Source organism: Oncorhynchus nerka, linkage group LG22, assembly GCF_034236695.1.
Source record: "Oncorhynchus nerka isolate Pitt River linkage group LG22, Oner_Uvic_2.0, whole genome shotgun sequence".
Taxonomy (NCBI): domain Eukaryota; kingdom Metazoa; phylum Chordata; class Actinopteri; order Salmoniformes; family Salmonidae; genus Oncorhynchus; species Oncorhynchus nerka.
In genome coordinates this window covers 46,488,031-46,507,662 of record NC_088417.1, presented here as the reverse complement: position 1 = coordinate 46,507,662, position 19,632 = coordinate 46,488,031, and positions in this window count along the sequence as shown.

The window sequence follows — 19,632 nt, the reverse complement described above, 5'->3', positions numbered from 1 at the left end:
TATATCAATGAATGTTCATTTGCCCATTATTTACAGATGCATCCAAATGCGTTCCGGTTAAAGCTAAAATATGAATATCATTTATTTATTTTAAGTTAAAAACCTCATGTATTTTTGTTAGGAAGGCTACATACATTGACCTGAGCTATATGCAGCCCTTTTCTTGTCAGGTGAAGATAAATAGATGATGTATTCGTTATAGTTGAAGTTGTCATGATACACTGCAACAAACAAACTCAGATTTGAAAACTGGATTAAATTAGCCAGGGAGTTACTCTAGAGTTCCGATACAGTTGGATGAAAATAGCCAGGGGGTTGCTCTAGAGTCCCGATACAGTTGGATGAAAATAGCCAGGGGGTTGCTCTAGAGTCCCGATACAGTTGGATGAAAATAGCCAGGGAGTTACTCTAGAGTCCCGATACAGTTGCCCGTTGGTGTACATTTGATCCATCACCAAGGAGACTCGTTGGTTCAGGCAATGCTTTTCTTTCATGATGGGATACAGTTTTTTCTCCTTTCATTGATCTCCGTGGGGAAGTGATCATTCATTCAAAAATCAGTGTTTCTGAGTTTTCTGCCCCCGCTCTTCGCCACTTCTGTCAGTGTTCTAGGTGAATGGAATAAGGCGGAGTCAGGCGCAGGACTCTTCACCACTTCTGTCAGTGTTCTAGGTGAATGGAATAAGGCGGAGTCAGGCGCAGGACACAGGTATGAGTAAAGCCACGACATTTACTCAAATTCAACAATAATCCAACAAAGATAAACATCAGCAATCCAGATCACGTACATGGAACCACTTGACAAAAACAATCACGCACAAAACAACAGGGGAAGCCAGAGGGTTAAATAAGGAACACTGATTATGGAATGGTAACCAGGTGAGTATAATGAAGACAAAAACAAAACAAAAATGAAACATGGATTGGTGGTGACTAGAAAGCCGGTGACGTCGACGTCTGAACGAGCAAGGAGAGGGACCAACTTTGGCGGAAGTCGTGACAACTTCCTTTTGCTTAAAATGTTCAAAACATGCAATAATAGCCCAAATGCCTTACCCATTCTATGGACTCTGGAGAAAGTGACATAACGCACGACATCTGTGAGCAGTTTCAGTTGAGTTCACATAAAATCTAGAACAGTGTTAGATATCAAGTTTGGCAAGTTTTTTTCATTGATGGATTTCAACAAGTCAACATCTATATCAGTAAACCTCTCCACACGCGCCCACAGGCTTGGGGATGGTTTGATGCCATCATTGATACCGCTTGGCCAACTTGGCTTTGGTTTGTTTTGTTGATTGGATTTGTTGTCTTTATTAACAGTGCTTGAATTCTCAGAATCCAGCGACTTGTTTCTTTGAGCTCATAAGTATCTCTCGTCGATGAATCGTTCGAGCTCTTCAATGGATTCTGAATCATCAAATCAAATTTTATTGGTCACAATGTAAGAAATAATACATAAAAACTAAATACTGCACAGAATCATCCAGCGTGTTTGCATGCAGAGTAAAACAAAAAATAACAAAACAACGGATCTTTCCGGATCTATACAGGCCGTTGGTAGATACACCCAATACAACAACACAATCAAATGATTGTGTACTCACTCCTGCCTGCTATATTGAAATATTTGCCGGAAACAATTAACCAAGTCTGAAAGACGTGTTTGACATGGACCGGTGCAGGTATGCAAGCCGAGGGTGATAGAGTGCCATGCTCCTCATTTAAAATGGTTCCCATTCTCTTTTTGCAAAGTTATAAGAAAACGGAAGTAATAGAACTAATAGAAAATAGAAGTAGGAGACGATTGTGAGCACTGCTCCAGATCACCACAAGAGAGAGAGTGAGGGGGAGGGGGACAGGGACAGGGAGGACGGAGAGAGACCCGACTCAAACTAAACTGTCTATTGTACAGCAGAGCATGTGTCTAACTCCAAACCCCCACAACTGAATAGATACGAGCATAAATCATGACCACACCGCTTAAAAACAGAGATGTGAGCTCTCCATGCAGAATCAGGCTGGTGCCACCCAACTAAATCAAGCAAAGTGGACTCACTTATCACCTGAAACTCCCACCAACTCCCAAGCACACAATCATTAGAAATAATTGCTAAACAAACCATAACACAACAGCGTTCAAGAGGAAATGCACTAATTTCAATAGCTAACACCATACTTTCAACAAGCTATTGTGCATGGTGCACAAGAGTAGCCAACACATTAACATTGTAATAATATGACAGTTTGTAACACAGCAAAACAATAATAATATTAATCCTCAAATAAAGAATACAACTATTGCAATTACCATGCGCGCCAGCAGTCATAAAACAGTTAAGTTAGTTAATAACAAATTCTTATTCACAATGACGACCTACCCTGGGACAATTGTGCGCCACATTATGGGACTCCCAATCACAGCTGAATGTGATTCAGCCTGGAATCGAACCAGGAACTGTAGTGACGCCACTTGCACTGAGCTTCATTAAATAGCACCCGCAAAACACCAGTGTCAACGTCAAAATTGAAGAGGCGACTCCGGGATGCTGGCCTTCTAGGCAGAATTGCAAAGAAAAATACATATCTCAGACTGGATGGGCAAAATAACACAGATACTGGACAGAGGAACTCTGCCTAGAAGGCCAGCATCCGGAGTTGCCTATTCACTGTTGACATTGAGACTAGTGTTTTGCATGTACTATTTCATGAAGATGCCAGTTGAAGACTTGTAAGGTATTATGTTTCTCAAACTTGACACTCGAATGTATTTGTCTTCTTGCTCAGTTGTGCACCGGGGCCTCCCACTCTTCTTTCTATTCTGGTTAGGGCCAGTTTGCACTGTTCTGTGAAGGGAGTAGTACACAGCCTTGTACGAGATCTTCAGTTTCTTGGCAATTTCTCACATGGAATAGGATTCATTTCTCACAACACGAATAGACTGACAAGTTTCAGAATAAATAAAAAATAAAATTCTGGCCAATTTGAACCCAGTTTTATTGCTTCTTTAATCAGGACAATGGTTTTCAGCCGTGCTAACATAATTGCAAAAGGATTTTCTAATGATCAATTATCCTTTTAAAATTATAAACGTGGATTAGCTAACAAAAGGTGCCATTGGAACACAGGAGTGATGGTTATTGTTAATGGGCCTCTGTACTCTTATGTAGATAGTCCATTACACACAGGTGGATTGTATTTATCATCATTAGTCATTTAGGTCAACATTGGATCATTCAGAGATCCTCACTGAACTTCTGGAGAGAGTTTGCTGCACTGAAAGTAAAGGGGCTGAATAATTTTGCACGCCCAATTTTTCAGTTTTTGATTTGTTAAAAAAGTTTGAAATATCCAATAAATGTCGTTCCACTTCATGATTGTGTCCCACTTGTTGTTGATTCTTCACAAAAAAATACAGTTTTATATCTTTATGTTTGAAGCCTGAAATGTGGCAAAAGGTCGCAAAGTTCAAGGGGGCCGAATACTTTCTCAAGGCACTGTATATATATATACAGTTGAAGTCGGAAGTTTACATACACCTTAGCCAAATACATTTAAACTCAGTTTTTCACAATCTCTGACATTTAATCTTTGTAGAGATTCCCTGTCTTAGGTCAGTTAGGATCACCACTATATTTTAAGAATGTGAAATGTCAGAATAATAGGAGGGAGAATGATTTAATTCAGCTTTTATTTCTTTCATCACATTCCCAGTGGGTCAGAAGTTTACATACTTAGTATTTGGTAGCATTGCCTTTAAATTGTTTAACATGGGTCAAACGTGTTGGGTAGCCTTCCACATGCTTCCTACAATAAGTTGGGTGAATTTTGGCCCATTCCTCCTGACAGAGCTGGTGTAACTGAGTCAGGTTTGTATGCCTCCTTGCTCGCACACACTTTTTCAGTTCTGCCCACAACTTTTCTATAGGATGAGGTCAGGGCTTTGTAATGGCCACTCCAATACCTTGACTTTGTTGTCCTTAAGCCATTTTGACACAACTTTGGAAGTATGCTTGGGGTCATTGTCCATTTGGAAGACTCATTTGCGACCAAGCTTTAACTTCCTGATTGATGTCTTGAGATGTTGCTCCAATATATCCACGTACTTTTCCTCCCTCATGATGCCATCTGTTTTGTGAAGTGCACCAGTAACTCCTGCAGCAAAGCACCTCCACAACATGATGCTGCCACCCCCATCCTTCACGGTTGGTATGATGTTCTTCGGCTTGCAAGCCTCCCCCTTTTTCCTCCAAACATAACGATGGTAATTATGGCCAAACAGTTCTATTTTTGTTTCATCAGACTGGAGAACATTTCTCCAAAAAGTACAACCTTTGTGCCAATGTGCAGTTACAAACCGTAGTCTGGCATTTTCATGGCAGTTTTGGAGCAGTGGCTTCTTCCTTGCTGAGCGGCCCAGGTTTTGTCGATATAGGACTCGTTTTACTGTGGATATAGATACTTTGTATCTGTTTCCTCCAGCATCTTCGCGAGGTCCTGTGCTGTTGTTCTGGGATTGATTTGCACTTTTTGCACCAAAGTACGTTCATCGCATGGTCCCATGGTGTTTATACTTTCATACTATTGTTTGTACAGATGAACGTGGTACCTTCAGGCATTTGGAAATTGCTCCCAAGAATGATCCAGATTATAGAGATTTTTCTGAGGGCTTGGTGATTTCTTTTGATTTTCCCATGAGGTCCAGCAAAGAGGCACTGAGTTTGAAGGTTGGCATTGAAATACATCCACAGGTACAGCTCCAAATGACTCAAATGATGTCAATTAGCCTATCAGAAGCTTCTAAAGCCATGACATAATTTTCTGAAATTTCCCACACTGGTTAAAGGCACAGTCAACTTAGTGTATGTAAACTTCTGACCCACTGGAATTGTGATACAGTGAAATAATCTGTCTGTAAACAATTGTTGTAAAAAATAGTTCTATATATATATATAGTACCAGTCAAAAGTTTGAACACACCTACTCATTCAAGGTTTTTTAAACTTTTTTTATCTACATTGTCGAATAATAGTGAAGAAACTGTGAAATATCACATATGGAATCACGTAGTAACGAGTAGCAACCTTTGATGACAGCTTTGCACACTCTTGGCATTCTCTCAACCAGCTTCATGAGGAATGCTTTTCCAACAGTCTTGAAGTAGTTCCCACATATGCTGAGCCCTTGTTGGCTGCTTTTCCTTCACTCTGTGGTCTGACTCATCCCATACCATCTCAGTTGGGTTGAGGTTGGGTGATTGTGGAGGTCAGGTCATCTGATGCAGTACTCCATCACTCTCCTTCTTTGTCAAATAGCCCTTACACAGCCTGGAGTTTTTTGGGGTCATTGTCCTGTTGAATAACAAATGATAGTCCCACTACTGGATGGGATGGCGTATCACTGCAATGTGCTGTGTTAGCCATGCTAGTTAAGTGTGCATTGAGTTCTAAATAAATCACTGACAGTGTCACCAGCAAAGCACCGCCCTCCCACCATCACACCTCCTCCTCCATGTGGGTGGTAACCACACATGTGGAGATCATCCGTTCACCTACTCTGCGTCTCACAAAGACACGGTGGTTGGAACTAAAACATCTCTAATTTGGAAAGGAGAGGGACAGATTTCCATCTGTCTAATGTTAATTTCTCGTGTTTCTTGGCCCATGCAACTCTCTTCTTATTATTGTTGTTCTTTCGTAGTGCTTTCTTTGCAGCTTTTCGACCATGATGGCCTGTTTCACGCAGTCTTTTCTGAACAGTTGATGTTGAGATGTGTCTGCTGTGTCCTCTTGAGACTCTAGGGGCAGTATTTCATTTTTGGATAAAAAAAACGTTCCCGTTTTAAACAAGATATTTTGTCACGAAAAGATTCTCGACTATGCATATAATTGACAGCTTTGGAAAGAAAACACTCTGACGTTACCAAAACTGCAAAGATATTATCTGTGAGTGCCACAGAACTGATGCTACAGGCGAAACCAAGATGAAACTTCAAACAGGAAGTAAGCAACATTTTTGAGGCTCTGTTTTCCATTGTCTCCTTATATGGCTGTGAATGTGCCCTGAACGAGCCTACACTTTCTGCCGTTTCCCCAAGGTGTCTGCAGCATTGTGACGTCTTTGTAGGCATATCATTGGAAGATTGGCCATAAGAGACTACATTTACCAGGTGTCCGCCCGGTGTCCTTTGTCGAAATTGGTGCGTAATCTTCAGCTGCAAGCATTCTTCCATGTGATTCAGAGGAGAAAGCATACTTCCACGAACGATATATCACCGAAGAGATATGTGAAAAACACCTTGAGGATTGATTCTAAACAACGTTTGCCATGTTTCAGTCAATATTATGGAGTTAATTTGGAAAAAAGTTTGGCATTTTGATGACTGAATTTTAGTTTTTTTTTGGTTGCCAAAAGTGATGAACAAAACAGAGCGATTTGTCCTACACAAAGAATCTTTTTGGAAACACTGAACATTTGCTATCTAACTGAGAGTCTCCTCATTGAAAACATCCAAAGTTCTTCAAAGGTAAATTATTTTATTTGAATGCTTTTCTTGTTTTTGTGAAAATGTTGCCCGCTAAATGCTAAATGCTACGCTAGCTATCAATACTGTTACACAAATGCTTGTTTTGCTATGGTTGAAAAGCATATTTTGAAAATCTGAGATGATAGTGTTGTTAACAAAAGGCTAAGCTTGAGAGCTAGCATATTCATTTCATTTCATTTGCGATTTTCATGAATAGTTAACGTTGCGTTATGGTAATGAGCTTGAGGCTGTATTCACGATCCCGGCTCCGGGATGGCTAGTATCAAGAGTTAAAATCTGTGAAGCAACAGGGCCTGGCCTATGTTAAAATTGTTTTAAAAGTACAATGTTTTGTTTGGTGTTAAACTTGTGTTAAAAGATGCTTAAAATGATTACAAGACAAAAAGGTGAACGTGATTGTGTTGAAATGTGTTTGCTTTTAAAAATATAGTGGTAACATTTAATTCAGTACAGAAATGTGTAGGCTGCTTTACTTACTCAGTCCCGAGGCTCAATTTACCCTGGGGAAAGCCATGTTTTCACAATTTTGCTGTTTACATGAATTCTGATTATTTCTAGGGATACACAACATCGTGAAATATATTGTAGCAGGCACAAGGGTGTGGGGTTTCCACATCGCCAAGCTCAATAACCAAACACACACAAGAAGCACAACTAGAATGCAAATGGGAAATTTATTAGGGATATTTGCACACGGCGGGAATCCAGCAACCAGCTCACAACGGGTAAATGTACAGATAATTATCTCGCTTCTCACACTCTCCATAACACTTGTTTCCCTCTCGGTCCTCTCCCTCTTTGTGCAGCCTGCTTCCTCTTTTATCCCCATGCACTCAATGGTTTAGCGAACCACCGGCTTGCCTCGATGGGGCAGGAAGTCCATATAAGGCTCGGGGGTGAAGCCAGCGGGCTGCAAGATATCTTTCTGCAATCACCACTCCCCTCACCTTTCCCTACCGTCTGCCACAATATGTAGATATCTTTGTTTGAAATAATACTATATTTCCCTCGACGGAGTGATGCTGAATCAACTTACACCACTCTCCCCTACGGTGCATTCGGAAAGTATTCAGACCCTTTGACTTTTTCCACATTTTGTTAAGTTACAGCCTTATTCTAAAATGGCAGTCCCATAGGATGGCGCACATTTGGCCCAGCATCGTCCGGGTTAGGGTTTGGCCGGGGTAGGCTGTCATTGTAAATAAGAATTAGTTCTTAACTGACTTGCCTAGTTAAATAAAGGTTAAATAAAAAATAAATAAAATATTATGAAACTTTGTAACTGCCTGAGAACCCATTTAGGTATAAGATCAAAGTCCACAAGATACTTTCCGAATGCCCTTAATTTCCCTCTAAATGTCTATTTTTGAAAGCAAACACATTTGGAAGTTCAAAGAGGAAACCTGTGGCGCTCTCCAGTTATTAAGCCTTTCATTTTTTTTACATACTAATTGAACCTCTGGTGATTATGTTCACGAAAACAACATCAGTTTAATGGTAGGAGATAGGACGCACCAGCCACTCTAGCCACCATGCCATAGGCAGTGATCGTACATTATGATAAACACATGATAATAGATTGTTTCCTCCAGAAGACAGTGCACAGTAGGTGAAGACACTTGAAGGGAAAGAGCGTTAGTGCTTTTCTATTTATAGACCCACCTGACCCGAATCCAGATGGTAGAGTCCTCTGCTCATATACCATGAGAGCCAGGCATGATTCTTTCTCACCTGTGAACAGAATTTTCCCAGTCTCCTAAATCACTCAAGGGCCACAGAAGTTAAATGAACCTTAACTGAACAAAACTAACTCTGAGATCCGTGAGCTATTTAACTTTCCACTTTCATTGCAGTTTCCAAATGTTTTCCCAAAGTGTTTGCTCGTTGTTATTTGTTCATTTGATTATGATTAGTACCATACTGTGCAGTATGTGTTGCGATTAGGGCAGCAGTTAGCCTAGTGGTTTGAGCATTGGTGCCAGTAACCGAAACTTTGCTGGTTTGATTACCTGACAAGGTGAAAAATCTTTCGATATGCCCTTGAACAAGGCACTTAACCCTAATCAACTCCAGGGTTGCCATACTATATTGGCTGAACTTGTAAAAACATCTTTGATGCAGTTAATATTGATGACATCAGCTGGTGTTTTGTTTTGAACTTGAATGTTTACGCTTAGGGTGATAGTCAGAAAACAGTCGATGCTGCTTTCCCCTGCTGAATGACTTGGCCAATCCAAAGTTTGTCACATTGAGCAAAATAATAAAAATAAGATCCCATTAAACTTTGGAGTGAAAAATGGAATGTGGAATTCATGGATTTTTTTAAACCTTTATTTAACTAGGCAAGTCAGTTAAGAACAAACTCTTATTTTCAATGATGGCCTTTCAATGGTGGGTTAACTGTCTTGTTGAGGGGCAGAACGACATTTTTTTTTACCATGTCAGCTCGGGGATTCAATCTTGTAATATTTCAGTTCCTAGTCCAACGCTCTAACCACTAGGCTACTTGTCGCCCCAATTAGGTAGCTGTCAACGGCATATACACCTGTTTGTATGTAAGCATCTCAAACTTATGTTATTCCATCTTGCTTTTGGGGAAGTTCATAATTTATCCAGTTTAATATTTGATGAAAAATGTGTCCTCAAAAAGAACAGGATGGAAAGAGACCATGGAGGGGACTGACAACACTGCCTAGCAAGCATCAGCTGCCACCCCTCACGGAGAGACACTTGGGAGTTGCAGAGAGGCAGACTTTCTACCTCATTGGACTTGCTGTTTGGATGCCAAACATGCACATTTGAATTATTATATAATTCAAAGGCAAATAGCTGTGATAAACTTTGGATACGATTTCATGGTGGGTTGGTCTTGTGTATATTTATATCATGCTACTATGGTGGCAGCTGACTGACAAGTACACTACTATGTCCAAATAACTAACATCCACGTCTCATCATGTCCAGATCAAAACTACAGACCAGATGCCATCAACACTCCCATAGAAAGATGTGTGCAATATTGTCCATACAGTGCATGGATATCTTGTTCTTTAAACAAGAAGCATCAACCTGTAAAGGGAGTCTACCTGCTATGTTTACTATGCAAAAAAAGAAAAGTCTGTGAATTTTATGTGACATGGGGGGAAAAAAGTGTTTAAATATGTGTGTGTTTGACTTCATTGCAACCTATATCCCCGAGCCATGAAAGGTATTGAACAGGCATCATCAGATTCAGTTCACATGTTGAAAATAAATTAATGAAACCATATGCAAATACATATGAAATGTCTATTCTGGTACCGCACACTTTTACAGTTCTTTGGTATGAGCATTGGTTTTACTTTGACACTTTGACACTTTGTGAAAGCTACATCCCTGGGAATAAATAATATAAAGCGGTGTTTCATTTTCTTCAGATCTGAAGGTCCACCCATTTTTCTGATATGCTGCTTACATAGAGATAGATAGAAGACTCATGTTTGTATCTGTGCCATTATAGCGTCCATGACAACATGGGCAGCGGCATTAAGGCTATCTCCATTTTGAAGTAGTCCATTTTCTTTTACAGGATTGGCTGATCCCTCCTGATAAACTGGTTGGACATGACTAGAACAGGGTTACCAGGAGGGATCAGCCAACGAAGTTGGAAGTCCCATCCAGTTGACTACATAAAAATGGTGGAAGCTCTCAATGGCGCTGCCGATGCTAACACAGGCTTTAGGACACTAGAGGCCTCTACCATTCTCTATGGCTGCTTATTATGCAAATGTTTAATCCATAATCTGCCAGACTGCCAGCAGTGACTTCCTCACTATGACTGAACCTGGAGAAGTTAGAAGTTACAGAACACAAGCTCTGGATCAGTCAATGCTAAAGAGGTAATGTTATTACAGTACATTACATACATTCAGGGTAATGTTAATTACTGCACACTACCAAAATGTTTTCCAATGAAAACTAGAGTTTCTTAGTGGACAAGTTCATAGTTCCTCCTTGTTTCGGTAAACATTTTTCTATTTGGTTGCTAGTGAATATGACCCAGGTGGGAAGATCACTGCACTGTTTCTGTCTTCTTTCCTGTGAGAGCAAGCACTTCCAGTTGTGTCTGTCTTATTGTTATTTATAACTAATGAAATAAGACTCTCAAACCTGGTCTGGGCTGCACATCATTTCATGCTCAGCATTGGGTGACTATTAAAGATAATCAAAGTTGGATAAGGCAGGCGGACACCATTACCAACCGTTTCACATGTTGGGTTCCAGATGAACTATGGCAATGAGCTTTGGCAGGATTGATGGGGCGTGAGGCGAGGAGTGACAGAGCGCTTTACACCCCTGTAGCACCCGCCCGGGCTCCACGTCAAAGGGGAAATCAAATCTGCAGCACAGTGAAACGGCAAAGGCCTGTGTTTACTGCCCATGCACCCGGGAGTGGAGAGTAAACATAGGGCTCTATTCAATCTGTAGTGCTAACGATCCATTTTATTGCGCGATTGATAATTAAGGGCAATGTTCCCGCAGTAGTGGAGACTGCATTCATGATAAATGCTGCATACCTCAGCTCAATCGGAAATTACCTTTACATTTTTAGTTTGGACCTTCCTCGAAACTTCAACTATACGGATTTTAATCCAACCTCTAGTTACTGGCATCACAGCGATATCAAACAGGGCTGCATTGTTAACCTACTGTAGGTTCTAATCTATGCAGTCTGGATCCTGTAAGCAGCCATATAAATATATGGAGGAGCGATGGCCGAACAGCATAGGCAAGATGCAGTAGATGGTAAAGAGTACAGTATATACATATGAGATGAGTAATGCAGGGTATGTAAACATTATATAAAGTGTCGTTGTTTAAAGTGACGAGTGATACTTTTATTACATCCAATTATTAATTATTAAAGTGGCTAGAGATTTGAGTCAGTATGTTGGGAGCATCCACTCAATGTTAGTGATGGCTGTTTAACATTCTGATGGCCTTGAGATAGAAGCTTTTTAGTCTCTCGGTCCCAGCTTTGATGCACCTGTACTGACCTCGCCTTCTGGATGATAGTGGGGTGAACAGGCAGTGGCTCGGGTGGTTGTTGTCCTTGATGATCTTTTTGGCCTTCCTGTGACATTGGGTGTTGTAGGTGTCCTGGAGGGCAGGTAGTTTGCCGCAGGTGATGAGTTGTGCAGACCTCACTACCCTCTGGAGAGCCTTGCGGTTGTGGCCGGAGCAGCTGCTGTACCAGGCGGGGATAGACCCCGACAGGATGCTCTTGATTGTGCATCTGTAAAGTTTGTGAGTGTTTTTGGTGACTAGCCAAATTTCTTCAGCCTCCTGAGGTTGAAGAGGGGCTGTTGCACCTTCTTCCTCACGTTGTCTGTGTGGGTGGACCATTTCAGTTTGTCCGTGATGTGTACGCTGAGGAACTTAACACTTTCCACATTCTCCACCACTTTCCACCTTCTCCACTTACCGTTGATGTGAATAGGGGGGTGCTCCCTCTGCTGTTTCCTGAAGTCCACGATCAATCCCTTTGTTTTGTTGACGTTGAGTGTGAGGTTATTTTCCTGACACCACACTCTGAGGGCCCTCACTTCCTCCCTGTAGGTTGTCTCGTTGTTGTTGGTAATCAAGCCTACCACTGTAGTGTCGTCTGCAAACATGATGAATGAGTTGGAGGCGTGCATGGCCACGCAGGCATGGGTGAACAGGGAGTACAGGAGAGGGCTGAAAACACACCCTTGTGGGGCCCCAGTGTTGAGATGTTGTTTCCTACCCTCACCACCTGGGTGCGGCCCGTCAGAATGTCCAGGACCCAATTGCATAGAGCGGGGTTGAGACCCAGGGTCTCGAGATTAATGACGAGTTTGGAGGGTACTATGGTGTTAAATGCTGAGTTGTAGTCGATGAACAGCATTCTTACATAGGCATTCCTCTTGTCCAGATGGGTTAGGGAAGTGTGCAGTGTGATTGCGATTGCGTCGTCTATGGACCTATTGGGGTGGTAAGCAAATTGGAGTGGGTCTAGGGTGTCAGGTAGAGTGGAGGTGATATGATCCTTGACTAGTTTCTCAAAGCACTTCATGATGACGGAAGTGAGTGCTGCGGGGCGATAGTCATTTAGCTCAGTTACCTTAGCTTTCTTGGGAACAGGAACAATGGTGGCCCTCTTGAAGTATGTGGGAACAGAAGACTGGGATAAGTATTGATTGAATATCTCTGTAAACACACCAGCCAGCTGGTCTGCACATGCTCTGAGGATGCGGCTAGGGATGTTGTCTGGGCCGGCAGCTAACACATTTAAATGTTTTACTCACGTTGGCTGCAGTGTCTATTCGAGCAAAGAATTTGTTTAGCTTGTCTGGGAGCAAGACATCGAAGTCCGCGACGGGGCTGTAACACTTCTCCTGAGGTTACAGAAGGTCTAGTTATTGCAATTTATTAGCATACCAACAAAAGGCTAATAGGCCTAACTGGGGCTGTGTCCTCAGCATGTTGTTAGGTTTATGGCATTCTGGCATTCAATAGCCAGAGTAAAGGGTAAAGGTTCTTCTAGACTGTCCTCCAAAATAAATATATTTTCATATTTCACCGCAATAACTATTCTGATGTGTAACAAACAAAATAATGTACTGTATACAACATTTTTAAGCTTGATGAAGACATAGATGTTTCATTACTGTATTTTCTTAGACCTTTCCAATACATACAAAGGCTTCGGAAGTATTCAGACCCCTTTACTGTTTCCACATTATGTTACAGCCTTATTCTAAAATCTATAAAATAGTTTTCCCCCTCATCAATCTACAAACAATACACCATAATGTTTTTTCTAAATGTTTGCTAATTTGTGACCCATTTCAGGAAAGTAGGGGTATGCCGTGGGTCACTACTTCACACGAGAGCCATTTGAACATAAACTTAAAAAAAAAAAAATTAAGTGTTTTTTTTGACAGAAATGCCATCTCGAACATATGAGCTTTCATGTGCCTTAAAAACAAACGTGTATGCCATCTTTAAATACGAATACAATTGTTAAGTTAGAGCCAAGTTGGTTTAGCCACAGAAAAAGTTGGCAACCTTCCCTCTAGCCATGATTGGCTGAGTTAATGAGTAGGCTGGACATGCCAAGAGATGAGTTTGAATTGGTCTACCATATAGCACGCTTCTGTCTATTTGAACTGCTCAGTATGTGTAGGTAATCCTGTATAAGGCGTTTAAAAAAATGTTTTATCACGTAGAAAAACTGCATAAGTATTGCTCTCCACTTTTAGAGGACCGAATTTTGAAATCAGTGGAATTCGAGTATGATAGCTAAGGATAAACACCTGTCTCCAGATTACATCTTCAAACTAAGGGCAACCATGGCATCCGTGACAGGAGACGCATCAATCCATAATGTTTATGGCTAGGATACTCTAGCTAGCTACATTTTCAGATATTACACCAGACATAGCGTTTTCCTTAATGGACAAAAAGCTAAATTTTTGTCTTATCTGACCAGAGAACCTTATTCCATATGGGGAGTCTCCCACATGCCTTTTGGCAAACACCAAACGTATTTGCTTATTTTCTTCTTTAAGCAATGGCTTTTTTCTGGTCACTCTTCCGTAAAGCTCAGCTCTGTGGAGTGTACGGCTGAAAGTGGTCCTATGGACAGATACTCCAATCTCCGCTCTGGAGCTTTGCAGCTCCTTAACTTTATTGGGTTAGGGGGCAGCATTTTCACGTCAGGATGAAAAGCGTGTCCAAAGTAAACTGCCTGCTACTCAGGCCCAGAAGCTATGATATCCATATTATTAGTAGATTTGGATAGAAAACGCTGTGACGTTTCTAAACTTGTTTGCATGATATCTGTGAGTATAACAGAACTTATTTGGCAGGCAAAACCCCGAGGACAAACCATTCAGACATTTTCTTTTGAGGTCACTCTTTTCAATGGGTTTTCTTCGGTAATCCAGATTTCCAGAGTTTCTTTTGATAAATGAAGAAGTAGCACTGTTCAGAACGAGGGTAGAGAGAAGTGTACTCTTTGTTAGAGGCGCGTGACCTAAAAGCTTTCTACACTTTGTTTTCCTCCGGTATTGAACACAATTTATCCCGTGTTAAATTTGATCGATTATTTATGCAAAAAAATACCTAAAGTTGTATTAGGAAAGTTGTTTGAAATGTTTGGACAAAGATTACAGGTAATTTATGAGATATTTTGTAGTCATGTTGCGCGAGTTGGAACCGGTGTTTTTCTGGATGAAATGTGCCAAATAAATGGACATTTTGGATATATATCGATGGAATTAATCGAACAAAAGAACCATTTGTGATGTTTATGGGACACAACCCTGACCTGTACTTCTCCACAACGTTGTCTCTGACCTGTTTGGAGAGCTCCTTAGTCATTATGTTGTCGCTTGATTGGTGGTGCCCCTTGCTTAGTGGCGTTGCCGACTCTGGGGCCTTTCAGAACAGGTGTAAATATACTGAGCTCGTGTGACAGATCATGTGACACTTAGATTGCACACAGGTGGACTTTATTTAACAAATAATGTGACTTCTGAAGGTAATTGGTTGCACCAGATCTTATTTAGGGGCTTCGTAGCAAAGGGGGTGAATAGATATGAACGCACCACTTTTCCTTTTTGTATTTTTCCCCCCAAAAATTAACCCGTTTTATTTTTAAAACTATTTTTTACATGAAATACAAATAAAAATCCATTCAAATGACAGGTTGTAACGCAACAAAATAGGAAAAACGCCAAGAGGGATGATTATTTTTACTGTAGAATGATAGACAGACAGACATACAGACAGACAGATATATATAAAAATATATACCGTTTTTTTTATTTTGTACTATTTTCTACATTGTAGAATAACAGTGAAGACATCAAAACTATGAAATAACAAATATGGAAACATGTAGTAAACGAAGAAGTGTTAAACAGATTCTTCAAATGGCCACCCTTTGCCTTGATGACAGATTTTCACACTCTTGGCATTCTCTCAACCAGCTTCACCTGGAATGCTTTTCCAACAGTCTTGAAGGAGTTCCCAAATATGCTGAGCACTTCTTTGCTGCTTTTCCTTCACTCTGCAGTCTGACTCATCCCAAACCATCTCAATTGAGTTGAGGTCAGGGGATTGTGGAGGCCAGGTAAAATAGCCCTTACACAGCCTGGAGGTGTGTTCTGTCATTGTCCTGTTGAGAAACAAATGATAGTCCCTCTAAGCCCAAACCAGATGGGATGGCGTATCGCTGCAGTATGCTGTTGTAGCCATGCAGGTTAAGTGTGCCTTGAATTCTAAATAAATCACAGACAGTGTCACCAGCAAAGGACCCCGACACCATAACACCTCCTCCATGCTTTACAGTGGGTAAAATAAAATAAAAATGACACAAAAAATCTCCAATTTGAACTCCAGATCAAAGGACAAATTTCCATAGGTCTAATGTCAATTTCTTGTGTTTCTTGGCCCGAGTAAGTGTCTTCTTATTATTGGTGTCCTTTAGTAGTGGTTTCTTTGCAGCAATCGACCATGAAGGTCTGATTCACACAGTCTCCTCTGAACAGTTCATGTTGAGATGTGTCTGTTACTTGAACTCTGTGAAGTATTTATTTGGGTCGCAATTTCTGAGGCTGGTAACTCTAATGAACTTATCCTCTGCAGCAGAGGTAACTCTGGGTCTTAATTTCCTGTGGTGGTCCTCATGAGAGCCGGTTTCATCATAGAGCTTGACAGTTTTTGCGACTGCACTTGAAGAAACTTTCAAAGTTCTTGACATTTTCCATATTGACTGACCTTCATGTCTTAAAGTAATGATGGACTGTTGTTTCTCTTTGCTTATTTGAGCTGTTCTTGCCAAAATATAGACTTGGAATTTGACCAAATAGGGCTATCTTCTGTATACCACCCCTACCTTGCCACAACACAACTTATTGTCTCAAACGCATTAAGAAGGAAAGAAATTCCAAAAATCTGTTAATTGAAATGCATTCCAGGTGACTACCTCATGAAACTGGTTGAGATAATTCCAAGAGTTTTCAAAGCTGTCATCAAGGCAAAGGGTAGCTGCTTTGAAGAATCTTGAATGGAAAATATATTTCGATTTATTGAACACTTATTGGTTTTTACCATTCATAGTTTTGATGTCTTCACTGTTATTCTACAATGTTGAAAAATGCAAAAATAAAGAAAATCCCTAGTAGGGTCATTGTCCTGTTGGAAGGTGAATCTTCGGCCCAGTCTGAGGTCCTGAGCTCTGTGGAGCAGGTTTTCATCAAGGAACTCTTTGTACTTTGCTCTTTTAATCTTTTCCTTGATGCTGACTAGTCTCCTAGTCCTTGTCGCTGAAAAGCATCCCACAGCATGATGCTGCTACCATCATGCCTCACTGTATAGCTGGTGCCAGGTTTCCTCCAGACCTCACGCTTGGCATTCAGGCCAAAGAGTTCAATCTTTAGGTGCCTTTTGGCAAACTCCACGTAAGCTGTCATGTGCCTTTTACTGAGAGGTGGCTTCCGTCTGGCTACTCTACTATATAGGCTTGATTGGTAGAGTGCTGCAGAAATGGTTGTCCTTCTGGAAGGTTCACTAATCTCCACAGAGGAACTCTGTCAGAGGGACCATCAGTTTCTAGGTCACCTCCCTGACCAAGGCCCTTCTGGCCCGATTGCTCAGTTTGGCAAGGCGGCCAGCTCTTGGAAGTCCTGGTGGTTCCAAACTTCTTCCATTTAAGAATGATGGAGGCCACTGGGTCCTATATTAGGCCCCACAGTTGACAGCGCATGTCAGAGCAAAAACCACGCCCTGAGTGCGAAGGAATTGTCCATAGAGCTCCAAGACAGGATTGTGTCGAGGGACAGATCTGGGGAAGGGTACCAACAAAAATCCTGCAGCATTAAAGCACCCCAAGAACAGGCATTTGTGTGCGTTTCCAAATCATGTCCAATCAATTGAATTTACCACAGATGGACTCCAAAGAAGTTCTGGAAACATCTTTAGGATGACCAATGGAAATAGGATGCACCTGAACTCAATTTCGAGTCTCATAGCAAAGGTTCTGAATACTTATGTTTTAATAAGGTATTTCTGTTTTTTATTTATAATACATTTGCAAAAATGTCTAAAAACCTGTTTTCACTTTGTCATTATGGGTTATTGTGTGTATTATTGCTGCTAAAAAGTACATTTTAGAATAAGGCTTTAACGTAACAAAATGTGGTAAAGGTTTGAATACTTTCCGAAGGTACTTTATTTCACACTCCCTTTCGTCTACTTGAGCACTGTACACTCTTAGAAAAAAGGTGCTATCTAGAACCTAAAAGTATTCTTCAGCTTTCCCCATAGTACAATACTTTGAAGAACACTTTTTGGTTCCAGGTACCCTTTACACATGGAACCCAAAAGAGTTCTACCTGGAACCAAAAAGGGTTCTCCTATGGGGACAGCTGAAGAACCCTTTGGAACCCTTCTTTCTGAGAGTGTTATCAGCTAGTAGTTTGAAGGCCTTGTTACTTTTGAAAGGTTGTGAAATTCATGAAAGTTTTAAACCATGTCATCAACCCAAAACTTCATATAATTTCTCACTTGAAGTGTCAAACCTTCATGAAATGTGATGTTCATTTGATTCATTCTGAAAAAAGGATTAAAGCTGTGTGATCCCAATCATATCTGACAGTGTGACAGCAAGTGTCAGCAAGTTGCATTAGTTTTTGGCTGATAGGCATACATACATACATAAAAGGGTATGACTCACAACCTCACATATAGCAGAGACATACTCCTCGATTGGAGATCCTTAGATAATCTGTGTCTGTGATTTGATTATGAGCAAAAAAAAAGGAATCCAGAAATGTCCGGACTCCAGGTTCACATTACATCTGAGCTCTGAGTTTCATCAGAACTGTTAATATGGTGGTTTTTCCACCACTGCCATCTTAAGTGCAGGTGACACATGACTCTAAAGCCAAGGGGGGCTCCCTCACCTATCATTCACTCCCCCACCTCCAACAAAGCCATCCCCGCCAGCTGCCCCTCACTATCTGTCAGCAGAACTGACAGGTCCAGGCCTGATTATGGTGGGCTTTCTGGTCCACAGACAGCATGCTCACACCCAGTTCATCACAGGATCATGCTGCCTCTGGACAACGCGGGGTCTTGGCTTTGGTTATCTCAAGCCCATAACTGCAGAGACAGAGGAAAGCCCCCAGAGACATACACTAAATCCCCACCCACTGTCCACTTGAGGATAAACCACTGCTTTGAAAATGCACGTCCACAGAATTGGCCACTGTGGATGTTGCCCTTGCTGCTTCCTTGTACCACGTGAAAACAAGGGCCATGGGCTCTGTTGCTCCAACGCCATCTCTGTCTGCTTGTGCTGGACTGGAACTCTGCCCCGAGGCTAGGGTCCATGGTCGGGTGCTTTTATGTCTCCTCCACTGCCCGTCTGCTGCCCCCAGGACCTCTGAGTCACCCAGCTGACAGCTGAGTCACTTCTACAGGGTCCAGATAGTCTCCCAGAGAGGTGTGTTTGTGTGTGTCTGTCTGTGGATTTTGTGTTGTGTTTGTGTGCATGAGTATGTATGTGTGGGTGCGCGCGTGTGTGCGCATCACACGCATGTTATGGTTATTTTTACTTGACTAGCGTATGCATCAATATCAAATAAAATCGAATTATATTTGTCACATGCGCCAAATACAACAGGTGTAGACCTGACAGTGAAATGCTTACTTACAAGCCTTTAACCAACAATGCCGTTGTAAAAGTAACAAATAATCAAAGAGCAGCAGTAAAATAACAATAGCGAGGCTATATGTGCAGGGGGTACCTGTACAGAGTCAATGTGCGGGGGCACCGGTTAGTTGAGGTAATTAAGGTAATATGTACATCTAGGTAAAGTTATTTAAACTTCTTATGGCTGAGATCCTGCTAATGGGATCTATATGACAACAGCCAGTGAAAGTGCAGGGCGCCAAATTCAAATAACAGAAATCTCATAATTAAAATTCCTCAAACATACAAGTATTTCACAGCATTTTAAAGATACACTTCTTGTAATCACAAAAAGCAGAAATAGAGATAAATTAATCAC